We start from the raw sequence: 14,125 nt of genomic DNA, 5'->3' as shown, positions 1-14,125 counted from the left end.
GCATGCACATGCACAGTACACGCCAAAAGGAGGCTTGGGGAGGTAAGTAGAAGTGAGGGGTAGATCAGCTGTGGTGCGTGATTTAGCTTCGCTAGAAAGCAGGATTTCCTGCTTTCTAGCAAAGCTAAACTGCACTGCACAGCTGATCTACCCCTCACTTCTACTTACCTCCCCAAGCCTCCTTTTGGTACATGCTGTGCGTGCACTCGCGCAGTACGCACCAAAAGGAGGTTTGGGAAGGTAAGTAGAACAGTGAGGGGGGGATCAGCTTTGGTGTGCGATTTAGCTTTGCTAGAAAGCAGGATTTCCTGCTTTCTAGCAAAGCTAAACCCCACTGCACAGCTGATAGTCAGAAATACCAGTTCGGGTGAACTGGTACCTTTTTTTTTTACTACTGGTTCACCCAAACTGGTGGGTTTTATCACTACCGATTTGCCCGCACCAGAACGAACCGGTAGCATTTCACCCCTGGGTTGTGCTATTCATCTAATATTTTGGACACTGGGATTTGTAAAAGGTTCATTCCATGTTGCAGGAAACGGACAGTTACTCTTCACAACTGTAAAAAAAATATGGTTTCAATACAGCTCTGGGACCAAAAGGACAATTTTAAAAAGAAGTCAGATGAGTTGTGTGCTTTGTGCTGGAATTTAAGGGTGTGGTAATCACTAGGAAAAGAAAAAGCAAATTTAAAAAATTCACAAAGTGATACAGGAGGCAGATTTATGTTTTGGGTCAATAATGGTCAAGCTTAACATGAATTGACATTTGGGACATACAAAATAAATCACATATTATGATGCACATGCTACCTGGAGGTAGACAATCAAATGTTCCCAGAGCTGGAAAGTTATAATATCTCTGTAACATGGGCACAGCCTAAAAAGAAAGTGTTACGAGAATAGAGGTACATATTGTCTTTATTTCCTGAGGAGAGGAACAAAAAAAATAATAATGGCAATTTCCTATGCCAAATAGAAAAAATTGGATTATGTGAGCAATTGATTTTCTGGAATAAAGGGATATTGTTGCAGCATCAGTAACTGTATAGTTTGTATGTCCATTTATTTCAGAGACAAAACAATATTTAGTTCTTCAGTCAAAGCCATATTTACAATGTAATTCTAGGAAGTCCAATGGGAGATAAATGTTGATTCGATTTATTCTGTCCAAAAGTGGAAGCTTTATTTGCACATTGCCTTCAGGGTTCAAGAGGAGAAAATGGCAGGAGAGAGTCATTCAAATCACAAGATCCGCTAACACAATTACAAGAAATTATTGTTCAGTATTTGACTTATACTGCAGAGCTGGTTCCTGCTAGCACTGTTGCCTCTGATGTCAGTATATCTCCTAAATAAATAAAAATAAAGTTAAAATAAAAAAAAAAGTGGAGACATTATGGTAAACACTGTGTTGGAAAACATGGAGGGATTTGGCAATCAGACAGCAAGTTTCCATTCAGGTTGAAGGCAGCAGCTGAAATCTGAGTATTTAAATGTTTTCCGACATTTCAAATATAGGAACAGCTATCCTTCTCCTGGGAACCAGTGGTTTTAAGTTGCTGGGCCATTCCAGCCTGCACAGTGTGTTGTTCAATTAGGCTACAAAATCTCTCCCTCCTTTTTGAAGTTTTCAGAAGTAACCAAGACATATTTTCCCTTCACAAACCTGACAGTTTTGTAAGAAATGCAGAGAGATTATATTAAAGAAGGTTGAGGCTTCCCAGGAATTTAGTCCTGCAATATATGTGTTTGCTGATAACAAGAAGAAAACCTGAATAAATCCAAATGCAGATATTGATGGAAATATCTGACCATGACCTTTTCAGGAATGGAATGTCAGCCCCCTCCCTAGTATATATTCTCCATAGCACAATCATGGTTTAATAGAATTGGCTTTAGCAGAATATAGCTGTAATTGCTCTACAGTGGATCCTTGATTTCTCCCCTAAACAGCAAGCACCTCTCACTTCTATGTTCCATAGAAGGCATAATGGGTGGAGATGATGTGTTTGGTAGTCCAACATATCTATGGGGTGCCATTTGGGAACAAATGCTTGAAATAGTATGGCACTCCTCACAATTTCAAGCCAGGTTAAACTGGTTCCATTTGGACAGCTGCAGGAAACATTTAACACAAGACTTTGATAGCTGGCCTGCTCTCTTCATGTTTTCCATTCTTTCCATATGGAAACATAAAAGCTTAAAACAGGCTCTCTTGTCACCCCTTAAACATTTTATTTGGATGTCTATGGAGATTCTCAGTCATCCAGGTCATAGTCGTCCCCAAAGGTGCTTTTTTTTTCAAATGGCAACTGGAATTTCTTGATTTTTCTTGAAGACATTTCACTTCTCATCCAAGAAGCTTCTTCAGTTCTAAGTAGCTGTTAGGGCATGGAAAGTGTTAATGACTGGCAGATTGCTAAGAGTATAAATCCTTTCCATGCCCCACTGGTTATTTAGAACTGAAGAAGCATCTTGGATAAGAAGTGAAATGAAAAAATAAGAATGTCCAGTTGCCATTTGAAAAAAACACACCTTTGGGGATGTATTTTATTGGGTTTCTTGCCATCATTGCTGATTTTACAGCTGTGGCAGCTGATCATTGGATTTAATGAACCTCATCCCTTCAGTGACAATAGGAGAATGGCTTTTAGGTTTCTCTCCATCCCAGTCCACAGAGACAATTCAGGCATCCTAGAGCCTGATTCCCTTAATAGATCCAAGCCTTAAAAGGCAAAGACATGAGGCACTTAGTCTTCCATCATGCCATAGCAGCTACCTCTGGGCCTCTGACCTGGTGACCTCTGTGCTGACATTATCAGTCTTGATACTCTTCTCAGGAAATATTACCATTTCTGGAGGGTAGCATTAAGCCTTGATAGTGGCCTTTCCCGCATATACATCTAGCTCTCTTAAGATTTGATCAGAATGCAATGTATATTCCAGCCTTGAGGAAGGACACGGTTTGGATCAAAGTCAAGCATACAGAGTTCAAAGAATTATTATTGATTGATTGATTCAGATTTAATGTGCATCGGTAATTTTATACAAATTTAATTAGGAGTATACTAGTTCTATGCTGAATGCATTCTATTTGTTAAAGTAAATACATGCAAACACAAGTGTTATAGATATTAGGCAAATTAATTAAAAATTGAATCTTGCATTAGAAGGGCAATTTTGGGAGTGTTGGCTATTGGCTTGACTGAGAATTTATTTTAAAAATCTCAGCAGAAAATAGTGACAAACCACTTCCTTAAGTCTGTCAAGAAAACTGTATGAATGCAAGAATCAAACTAGATTTAAGGAATTTTTAATCTTCGTGCAATGATAAAACATAAAAATTGAACTCATATATATATTGCAAAAATAGCAACATAATAAATAGTATCTCAGTTGCATGACCTAAAATCACCATCCATGTCAAAGCTATTAATATAATAAGAGCTGAAAAAAATCTGGGACAACAAATAAATCTCAGAATAAACTCTTAGCCTGATGCCAAAAGGGCAGCAATATGGAAGCCATTTCATTTTTTTCCATTTACTCTACCAATAGGGAAGAGACATCATGTTTTTAAATAATAATAAATAGAGAATTATTTTTCTGTGAGAGGTTTATACTAAAAGCTGCTGACTTATTTTGTAAAAGAAACCCTAGTACGATAATAAATGCAGTTGTTTATTATTATTATTATTATTATTATTATTATTAATAATAATAATAATAATATATGTTATATTTCTATAACATGTAAAAATGATCTCTACCTGATATATATATTTGATAACAGAAATTATTTAAAAAGGAAAGTTGACACAATTGTCAAATAAAAATCATTTTAAATATTATTTTAAATATTTACTATTTAAAAGTTTTTTTTTTAATTTGATTTATATGCCGCCCTTCTCCGGAGACTCAGGGTGGCTTACAATGTGCTCAGCAATAGCCTTCATCCTTTTGTATATTTATACAAAGTCAGCTTATTGCCCCCACAACTGGGTCCTCAATTTACCTACCTTAGAAAGGATGGAAGGCTGAGTCAATCTTGAGCCTTGGTGAGAGTCGAACCTGCAGTAATTGCAGGCAGCTGGTCTTAATAACCAGCTTAATAACAGGGTGCCTTAGACCACTGTACTACCAAGGCTCTATTCTTAATTAATTGCCCTGATAGCATTCATCTTCATTTTGTGTTAGATATTTTAGAAGGAGAAGCATGTCTTTCATTTTGCATTAATGTTGATGAGATTTTTAGAGTACATCCAAAAGCATCTTCAAGTTTGGCATGAAATTGTTCATCTTGTTTCTTTTTTTAACAACTAAAATATTTCATCTGTGTGATTTTGGTTTTGCCAGTGAAATCTATATTGCATTTGCTATTTCAGATTTTAGATCAATTGGCGACCTCATGTCAGCATATTCCATAAGATTCTTTCTTAAATATTTCTTTCTTAAAGCACATTTTCCTTTAAAAAAGCTTTCCATTAATGATTTTTCTAATCGAGCTATTTCATTCTTGTTTGCTAAAGCAAAAACATGTCCTTTTCCATCTCATATAAACAACTAAGTTTACTTAAATATTTAATGACGGATACTTGCATTTAAGCAATTTATTTTTAATTTATTTTTAAAGCATATTATTCAAAGTGGGATTCTGTTTTTTCCAAATTACTGGAAAGTTAAAAATGTCTTAACTTGTTAGAATATTTGCATCATGTATACTTAATACTTCAACTACTAAATGAACAGATTTTAAGCTATTTAACACAATTATGAAATTATATGAGTAGTCATATTATGAAATTATAATATTCCTCTTTCTATAAGTACCGAAGCATCAACTGTTATAAATCCATTTTTATCAAATTTAGGATCTTTAAAAATCTTTAAATCATTTTTTTAATATCTTCCAGCATGTTTTACAATTCAGGATGACTTGCTTGCGGGTTCCAATTTTTCAATACTAATTATTTCCTGTTACAAAAGATATTTTTTGTTAGATAATATTTAAATGATTCTACCATTTTTCTTATAAAAAATATTGCTAGAGAGACATCATCTTACAGATCATACTGTTTGGCTCCAGTTATGTTATCTGAATCAGAATAACTGCTTTTATCTTTCTCATATTCAGAATCTTCATTGTATTCACTTCCACTGCTATTTGATTTTGATGCTTCCTTTTTCAATTTTTTTTTTGACATAAAACACTTCTGTTACAGCAAGGTGAAGTTCACAATTGCATCAAAATGTTGGATTGTAAATTATAAGTTTCCATTTTTTCCCCATAACTGCTGTACTATCACCAATTGATCTTAATCCTTGACTCCACAGTCAGTGTTTCCTGTTCATGGTATCAGTGGATTCCTTCAAATCAGTAATATGTCTATGATTATTGTTAAGTTTTAATTTTGCAAGAGAGTTATATTACTTTTTTCTGCTTATCTAGTTTTCTGATGGAGTTTCCACGGGATTTGGGGGGAAAAAAAACATTAATTTTCCCAATAAATGTTGGAAAGGAATTCCTGCATGGAAACACTACTGCATGCAACTTTTTTCTTGTGACCTATGATCATTGCTTTTTCATGCTGAGATCTAATTTAGCACATTAAAATCAAGGTTTTCCTATCATGTAACCTGGTTATAAATTCCGTGTTTTTCCAAAAAAAGAGAAAGTGAATATGAATAAATACACATACAACTGGTCTATAGCAGGAATCCCCAAACTCTTCATCTTATCAACTCCTTCATGAGGTTTCAGACTATTCATTGGTCTCCAAATATTTATATATGAAAATAATTTAATAAATACTACTTTAATAGCAGGGGTGGGCTCTACTTATCTTTACTAACAGTTTGCAGTGGGGCCGCACGCATGCGCTCGCTTCGCTCACACGCGCACTCTTCTGCGCAAGCACAGAAGCTTCTGTGCATGTGCAGAAGCATTTTGATGATGTCAGGGTCAGTGGGCGGAGCCTCCTGCCGGTTTTACTACCAGTTCTATAGAACCAGTGCAAACCGGGAGCAACCCACCACTGTTTAATAGCACTATGAATAACAACAACAATAGCAATGGATAGTTCCATCAACTCTTGTGAATCAATATAGACCATTTGGGAGAAACCTGGTATACAATATATAAACTACTGTGCAATGTATAATACTGTCAGCCTGGCATGTGTGTCCCGTCCGTTAGCTAAGATTCTACACAAGACTTTATATATGAAGAATGAGAACTGATCTTACATGGCACTGGCAGAATAATGACGGGATGACAGGAAAATAGAAAAATGCAGAATCCACATTCTGACTCTCCTTTCATTCCGTGGAAGACTGACATACCCTAATAGAAATGTTTCAGTTAAGCCTACTGAGGTACTTGGCAGGAAATAGACAACCTTTGATTGAACTTTGTGCCAACCTAATGGACTTCAGAGAGTGAATCAGCTGCCAAGTCCTGATGCCGGCGCAAGGACACTTGGATAAAATCATCCAATGTATCCTACAGCTTTTCTCTTTCCTCCTCTCATTATCCGGATGTGCCATATTTGTATATAAACTTCAAAAAGAGTAATACACAATTGCATGCTTCAATAAGTCATCTGAGGGTGAACTCTGGTGCATATTTGTAGGATGAATCTTACCCATTTTTAGCTGTCCTTTGACTTGTTAAAGCAGCATCTATGGATGGGTCTGCAATATTTTGGTTTTATGTGTTTCTTTTGGGGTTCTTTGTTTGTTTGTTTGTTTGGGGCTTCCTCACTGCTTTGAATTAAACTTCCTTCCTTCTATATACTCTTCAGTTTCTCTTGATTCAGAGAAAATTTACAGCTACCAGTACTTTATTTTTTGCTAAGATTTTAACCATAATATAAAATACAAATAAAAACAAAAAAAAATGGGGAGTTATGGGAAATAACTGTGGGAATTGGGTGGGGAAAAATAATGGGAAATGGGGAAAGGAAAAAAAGGGGGAAATGGATCTAAGCAGTGTAATAAAAATAGGGAATGGCAATCAAAGACAAAGAGACAGTTAGGATGCCTCTGATTACCATGAATGAAATTGGGGCTCTTCCACACAGATATGTTCCTCCCATCCAGGAGCCAGGAGGAAATGTAAATATAAATTGGGCTCCCCCCACCCACCCATCCAGCACATCCCTAATATGAATCAGACCGTACCACGGTGCTATCCCTATAGCCTTTGGTATGGCACTGTTAGAGCAGCAATTAATGGTTTACCCTGGCTGAAATTTGAAAGTCATCAGCCACAGAGGAAATTGCCACTAGTAACTATACAACAGATATGCTGGGGTGGTGCTTATAAGTCCAAACACTTCATCTATCCATTCTTTCTCTATTCTTCCAAATGGAAAACGACCACAAGATGGCAGCAAATAATTCATCTCTCTTCACTGCAGTAATGGTTGCCTGGATTTGCTCACCTTCAGACAATTCTTGAAGTTCAAGAAAGTAGGGTTGCATATGAAGAGAGGGTGCAGCTATGGGGAAGTGCTGGGTAAACTCACATATTTTTCTTCCAAATTCAGTAAAACAGATGACTATTGATCTGCTTGGTCACAGCTAAGAATGAGAACTTTTGTCTCTCCTGATTTTCATCTACCAGTCATCCAGATTTGTGCAACTTAACTGCAGCCTTGGAGGAAATGTTGTTGAAAAGATGCAGTTTGAGAAAATACTTCAGAAATTCTGGTGACAAATCAAAGCAAAGATACAGCTCGGAACATCCAAAAGAGCAGTGACTTTGTGCTGAAGCCATATCTGTACCAACTTACTTTTCTACAATGGAGCAAACATATATGGTTTAAGAACATTTTCTATGGACACATTACCCATGTAACTGAAGCAAAGTCCTTTCAGCTATTCTTTCAATTACTTCTGTTTGTAGCCAGGAATAGGCTAGTTAATTTCACGACTTTGTACTTTATCGGAACACTAGTTGACTAATTCATTTTAACAAGAGTGGCTGCAGACATGAGGGTTTGAAACTTCCTCACAGCTAAAACAGCAATGCAGAATAGATGCTAAACCCAGGGACAAAATGGCACAAAGCCACCAGTCCAATTGTAGGTAAGCTGATCACTGTTCCCAAGCATGTTATCTAGGGCAATCTTTTCCTTTGGGAACCATGGTGTGTCAGGATGGAAGGTCTTCTGTTTTTCTCAGAGAAAACATTACTTTCATGCCAGAACAGCCTGGAAAAGCTTTAGCCTAAGGTTTGTTGTGAGCACATGTCCCCAGCTAATAGTAAGTTGGATATCTTCATGTTTTGGTAAGTAAGCTATCTGCACAAGTTTAAGGTACCAAAAGTTTACCAATTATATTTTAATAGCCTTAAAGAAACCTGCAAATATCATCTTGCAGGCCCTTTCTGGGATCTTTGAAAAATCATGGAGGATGGGTCTATAACCAGAGGAAAAGAGTGGGGCAATTGTTCTTATCATCTTCAACATGGGGGGAAAAAGATGATGTAGGTCATTACAAACCAAGCACCTTGACATTAATACCAGATAGATGTTTAGAGCAGATTATTAAGATGTAAATTTTTGAAAATGTAGAAAAGAACCCACAGCTTGGCAGGAACCAACATATATCACATGTATAAACTATAAATCATGTCCAACCAAACTGCTTTCCTTTTTCTGACAGGTTGGGCAATTTTAGTTGATTATGGGAATGTTGTAAAGATAATTCAGTGAAATATTTAACAGAGTCTTCCATGTGATTCTGTAAAGAAGATGACAAAGATAAATTGTCTTGGCTACCATTCAATGGATACAAAGCTAATTGAAGAATCATGATAATAAATGAACATGCCAATAATATTTTACTCCTTCAGAGCCACTGACAAAACACCTGAACCAAGACTTTCAAACTATCAAAGTCTCTGAACTCAAGTAAGCCTCCTTAACAGCTTGCATAAGCATTTGTAGATGTTGACTCATGAATAACCTTAAATCAGCACTTGTATTTTTAAATGGGAATTAAGAAGTACTTACCATAAAGGTTGCCTTGTGCCTATCTCCATTTTATTAACTGGGTACTGTCATTATAAGCAGAAAATGTAACCCTTATTATCAAAAATAATAATATTGGCATTTGACATCATTATTGGTCAGTATTTATTATACATATATATATAAATGTTATTTGTACCATCCGTCGTTAAATTGGGAGAAGCGTATGGTTGTTCCTCAGCACTGTTCAAATAAATTTGGCTCAGGCAGATTGTCTGGTCTCCACTCGTAAATTGAGTCATGGGGAATTTTCCCCTTCAGCTCCAATTCAAGATGGAGGAAAATGTCAACTGGAACACCAATGGTCTCCATTCAAGCTCCAGTGCTTTATCAACACATATTACCAGATTTGCAGGTGATATAATGAGGAGGATAGCAAACATCTTACAGAGAGTAGAATAAAGATTCAGGGGGATCTTGATAAGCTGGAACACAGAGGGAAAAAACTAGCAAGATGAATTTCTACAAGGACAAATGCTAAGCACCATATTTGGATAGAGAACACCCCACCCCAATATGTGTGCATATTATTGAGCAATACTTGCAAAAAGAATCTAGTTATGTTAATGGATCACAGGCTGAATAGCAGCCAACAGGGTTGTGGCACTGCAAAACAAGCAAAAACAATCTTAGGCTCCATCAACAGAAGTATGCTGTAACGATCAAGGGAAGTCATCCTTCCTCTCTTCTACTTTGATCAGACCTCTTCTAGAATATAGGTAGTTCTCAATTTACAACCACAATTGGGCCTGGAAAATTTGTTGTTACATGGTGCAGGCATTAAGCAAGGCATCCATGACCCCTTTTGCCATGGTTGTTGAGCAAATCACTACAGTCATTCAGTGAGATATCATGTGACCACAATTTTCTACCTTGCCTTCTGGCTTCTTCATTGCCTTGTTGGAAGCTACCTGGGAAAGTTGTAAATCACAAATGTAAGTGCAAGAATCTAGCCATAAATGCCATCATAACTTCAAACAGTCACTAAATGAATAGTCATACATTGAGGATTACCTGGACTGCCTTCAATTCACATTTTAGGCAGGGCACCCACATACAGAAGAGATTAAGATGGTAAAAAGCCTCAGAAGAAAACCTGGCAAGGAATGATTTTGATGTACTGGGTATGTTTAACCAGAAAAACAGAAGACAGAGGGGATGACATAATAGGTCTTTTTGAGTATCTGAACATCTGTTCAATAGAAGATGGTTCACAGCTGTTCAAAGCTGTTCCAGAAGACAAGAGGAAAAAAACCAGATAGAATAGCCTGAGGGGGTGGTGGACTCTCCTCCATAGATATTCCTAAACAAAGTTTAAGTAGGGGTGCTACAGAGCTTTAAGCTTTGAACTGGGCAGGAGGTAGGACTAGATCAGGGGTGTCAAACTCAATTTCATTGAGGGCCGCATCAGGGTTATGTTTGACCTCGGGGGGCCAGGGTAGGTTTGGCCAAGGTGAGCGTGGCCAGCTCACTGTCACTCGTGTCGGGGTGCCTGTGGTGGCCCGTGTGCTCTGCCAGAGAAAATGGGCTCCTGAGCTCCGTTTTTGGCTGTGACGGCCTCCTGCAACCCTTTGCCAGCAAAAACAGCCCTCCCGAGTCCCGTTTTCACTAACAGAGACACCATGGGCCAGTCCTTCATTGTTTCCAGGGTGGCCCTACGAGCCAAATCTAAGCACCCTACAGGTTGGATCCAGTCCATGGGCCTTGAGTTTGACACCTCTGGACTAGATGACCTACAAAGTCATTTCTAATATGTACAGTTTCAGATTTCGTAAGTCTTTACTTCTTCTGAAAGACAAAGATTAGGGATAGCTGGTTTAAATCAAGTTAAAATTCAATAGCTGCTGAAGTACCATAATTAACAGCCTGGACCACTCAAAGTATTGTAAGTTTAAGAGCCCCAGAAAAGCTTGTTCTTCACGTTTTCCTGCTAAGCGCTTGAGGCCTTGTGGATGAAACTATGAGAGGTGATGAAAACCCTCGATGGGAGGTCAACGGGAATGTTTGACTGGGTCTCACAAACTAGTCTCAAAGACACACTTCTGGGAAAGGCTCAGTCAGAGAAAAATGCTTCAGCAGGGTAAAAGATCAGATTTCAGCCAACAGCCAATGCAGAAGCACCTTCTTTACCTCTGCTTAGTTCACAAAAACGGCTTCTGCAAAACTTTTAGAGGGCAGCCATTGAAAGCTCCTCTGCCCTGACAGAACCTACCCAGCTTTGTCATATTCGGTGGTGCAACTTGTCAAAAGTAACACTTCTCTTGACTTTGTCTGTTTTCACTCAAAACTCTTCTGAGTTTTGAGGAATGTCCCTTAAGCAGGATTTCTTTCAGGCTTCCTTGTGCTACCTGGTTAGAGTCGGTCTTCACCAAGCAGAAATAAACATTACTGGAGATATTGCTATCTGCTAAGAAAGCTGACAGAGTACAAAGATAAGGGGTAATTCCCCATCAATATAAGGACAGTTATGAGTCATCTACTTTGCATTTTGTTAAATACAAAGGTATATAATAGCAGGTAAATGAATCAGCTTATTGATGTAGAACAATTTGCAACTGCATTTAATGAATAGATGTCCCAGGACCTCAAAGTAGTCAGCCTCAGTTCAGCCTAATGTGAACTTAGTCCACGTGGCTGATGTCTGGCTCAGTGTATTGCACCAAACCCACAGAACAGGATAGTTGTAAATCACAGCTAAACACAGGTAAATGTGTCCTATTTACCCAACGGTCCATGTTTTGCCTTCCTGTTCCAAGAAAATGAAAAAAAGTATTTCTTATTTTTCTAATAACTGTGTCAACAAAGTTGAACAAAGGAAAATATTGGTGTTTCAGGGCTAAAATTATATTAGGGGTTGTATACAGGTAGTCCTCAACTTACGACCACAATTGAGCTTCAAATTTATAATTGCTAAATGGCACATTTGTTAAGTGAGTTTTGCCCCATTTTACAACCTTTCTTGCCACAATTGTTAAGTAAATCATTGCAGTTGTTAAGTTAGTAACACGGTTGTTAAGTAAATCAGGCTTCCCCATTGACTTTCCTTGTTAAAAGGTCACAAAAGCTGATCATATGATCCTGGGCCACTTCACTCCACTGTCATAAATACAAGTCAGTTGTCAAGCATCCAAATTTTGATCATGTAACCATGGGAGTGCTGCAACAGTCATTAAGTATGAAAAACGGTCATAAGTCACTTTTTTCAGTGCCGTAACTTTGAACAGCTATTAAATAAACCATTTTTAGTTGAGGACTATCTATAGTTGCAATTAAAGCTTCTAGTTTTAAAAGTTCAAAAATACTTCTGAAGTGGGGAAAAAAATCCAGAACTCACCCCATTCCCACAGTGGTAGAAATGCAACTTTTCACGGAGAGCAAAAATATCAAGAGGAGCCTGGTAACATCTTTTCCAACTAACACTTGTTATTATAAGATGGAAGTTTTCGTGAGGTGCAGTTCACTTCACTAGTAGAGTACTAGATGGAGGTAGGATTTAAAGGCGGAAGGGAGGGGAAGTTTTGTAGATGCAGATTACATGTGAGACCGATTAACAGTATCTTATCAGTTAACAATTGTTATATATTAAAAACTCATTGTGAAATCTTTTGATGTATGTGAGTTCAACAACCTATGGAGGTTGATGGAGTTAAAGTCCCAGTTTTCCAAAACAATCACTTGAGATCTGCTGTGGAGTATCCTGGGAGAATGAAGGGCTTTGATACTGCTTTGTCTTGAAAAGAGTATAAATACTTTTGTTTCCACATGGAGACCGCTTCTGAACTTCGTGTTTGATGTGGAAAAGAATGAAACTCTGACTTTGGATTTTACCAGTTAGACTGATAGATTTTTATAGAAATGGCTTGTTCATATTATTATGAAAAAGCAAAAAGTTGTGATTTGATGTTAATGCCTTATTTTACTGTAACAGAGAGAGTTGAAAGTCAATGCTTCTTTTTCTTTTCTTTTTTTCTTATCTTTCCTCACTTCACTTTCCCCTTTCCCCCCCACTCACTGCTTTTCTATTTACTTTGTATTTTGTATTTTATAATGCTTTATCTATATACATAAAAGCAAAAACCACTCACGCATTAATCACGAAATCTCCAGAACCGTAAAGCCTACAAACTTGAAATTTGCCATGTGTGTTCCTCTTGGATTCTAGATGCTCACTAAGAAAGGATTTTTCAAAATGACCATCAGAGCATTAGTATTTCCTATATTATTATTAATACGCTCTGATGCTAAGGAGTTCTACTCCCCCTCCCCACCTCAAAAGAAATCTGTTCCAAATGCAAAACACAAGCAGAGGAAAGGAGTTTCACTTTCAGTTTTACTTTCACAGCAGCAAGCAGCTTCACTACAGAACAATTGAGCTAAGCCATGCCCAGCCTTCTTCCTGTCTCCTTCTTGCTCACACAGCAAATACTGTTTGAGTTTCCAAACACCCCTCAACTCTCTCTCACACACTGATAGGATGCTAGCCAGATGAATACCAATGGATGCTGTGGGCTGGGACATTCTATTCCCTCTCCCCCTCTGTTCCAACTGCCAGTTGCATTATATTAACACACTCTGATGCTACAGAGTTACACATTCTACATTAAGTTTCAGGCTGCAAGTGTCAATTTATCAAGCCCAAGCACATAGTTTCATAGTGAAGCACGGGTGTCCAGCTAGTAACTCAATAAAAATGATATTGCTTTGTCTTTGGTTTGAGTCCTGAGGTCAAACTTGTGTCCATTAATTCTTTTGAGCAAAACTTGCCTCATTTGTCCTATGTCAAATCCAGTCGGACATTGTTCACTGGTGATGGCATATACCACATTAAAGAACAGCATGTCATGTTGCCTATTATCGTTTTTGAGTACTTCTTGGGGCTCATGATGGTGCTCTCAGTGTAGATGTAAGGGCACAGTAAACATCTGCATTTGTTGCAGAGTCTGGTTCCCACATTAGTGACATTGTCTTGTTGTTTCTCATTGTTTGCGTGAATCTGCTCCAGGTTGGGCGGCTGTCTGTATGCAAATTTAGGCTTGCCACCCAATGCCTTAGAAAGAATGGTGTCATTGTCCAAGATTGGCTGTG

The sequence above is a fragment of the Pantherophis guttatus genome, chromosome 2, assembly GCF_059756535.1.
Source record: "Pantherophis guttatus breed Tessera chromosome 2, ASM5975653v1, whole genome shotgun sequence".
NCBI lineage: Eukaryota > Metazoa > Chordata > Lepidosauria > Squamata > Colubridae > Pantherophis > Pantherophis guttatus.
Note: the sequence above shows the minus strand (reverse complement) of the source record.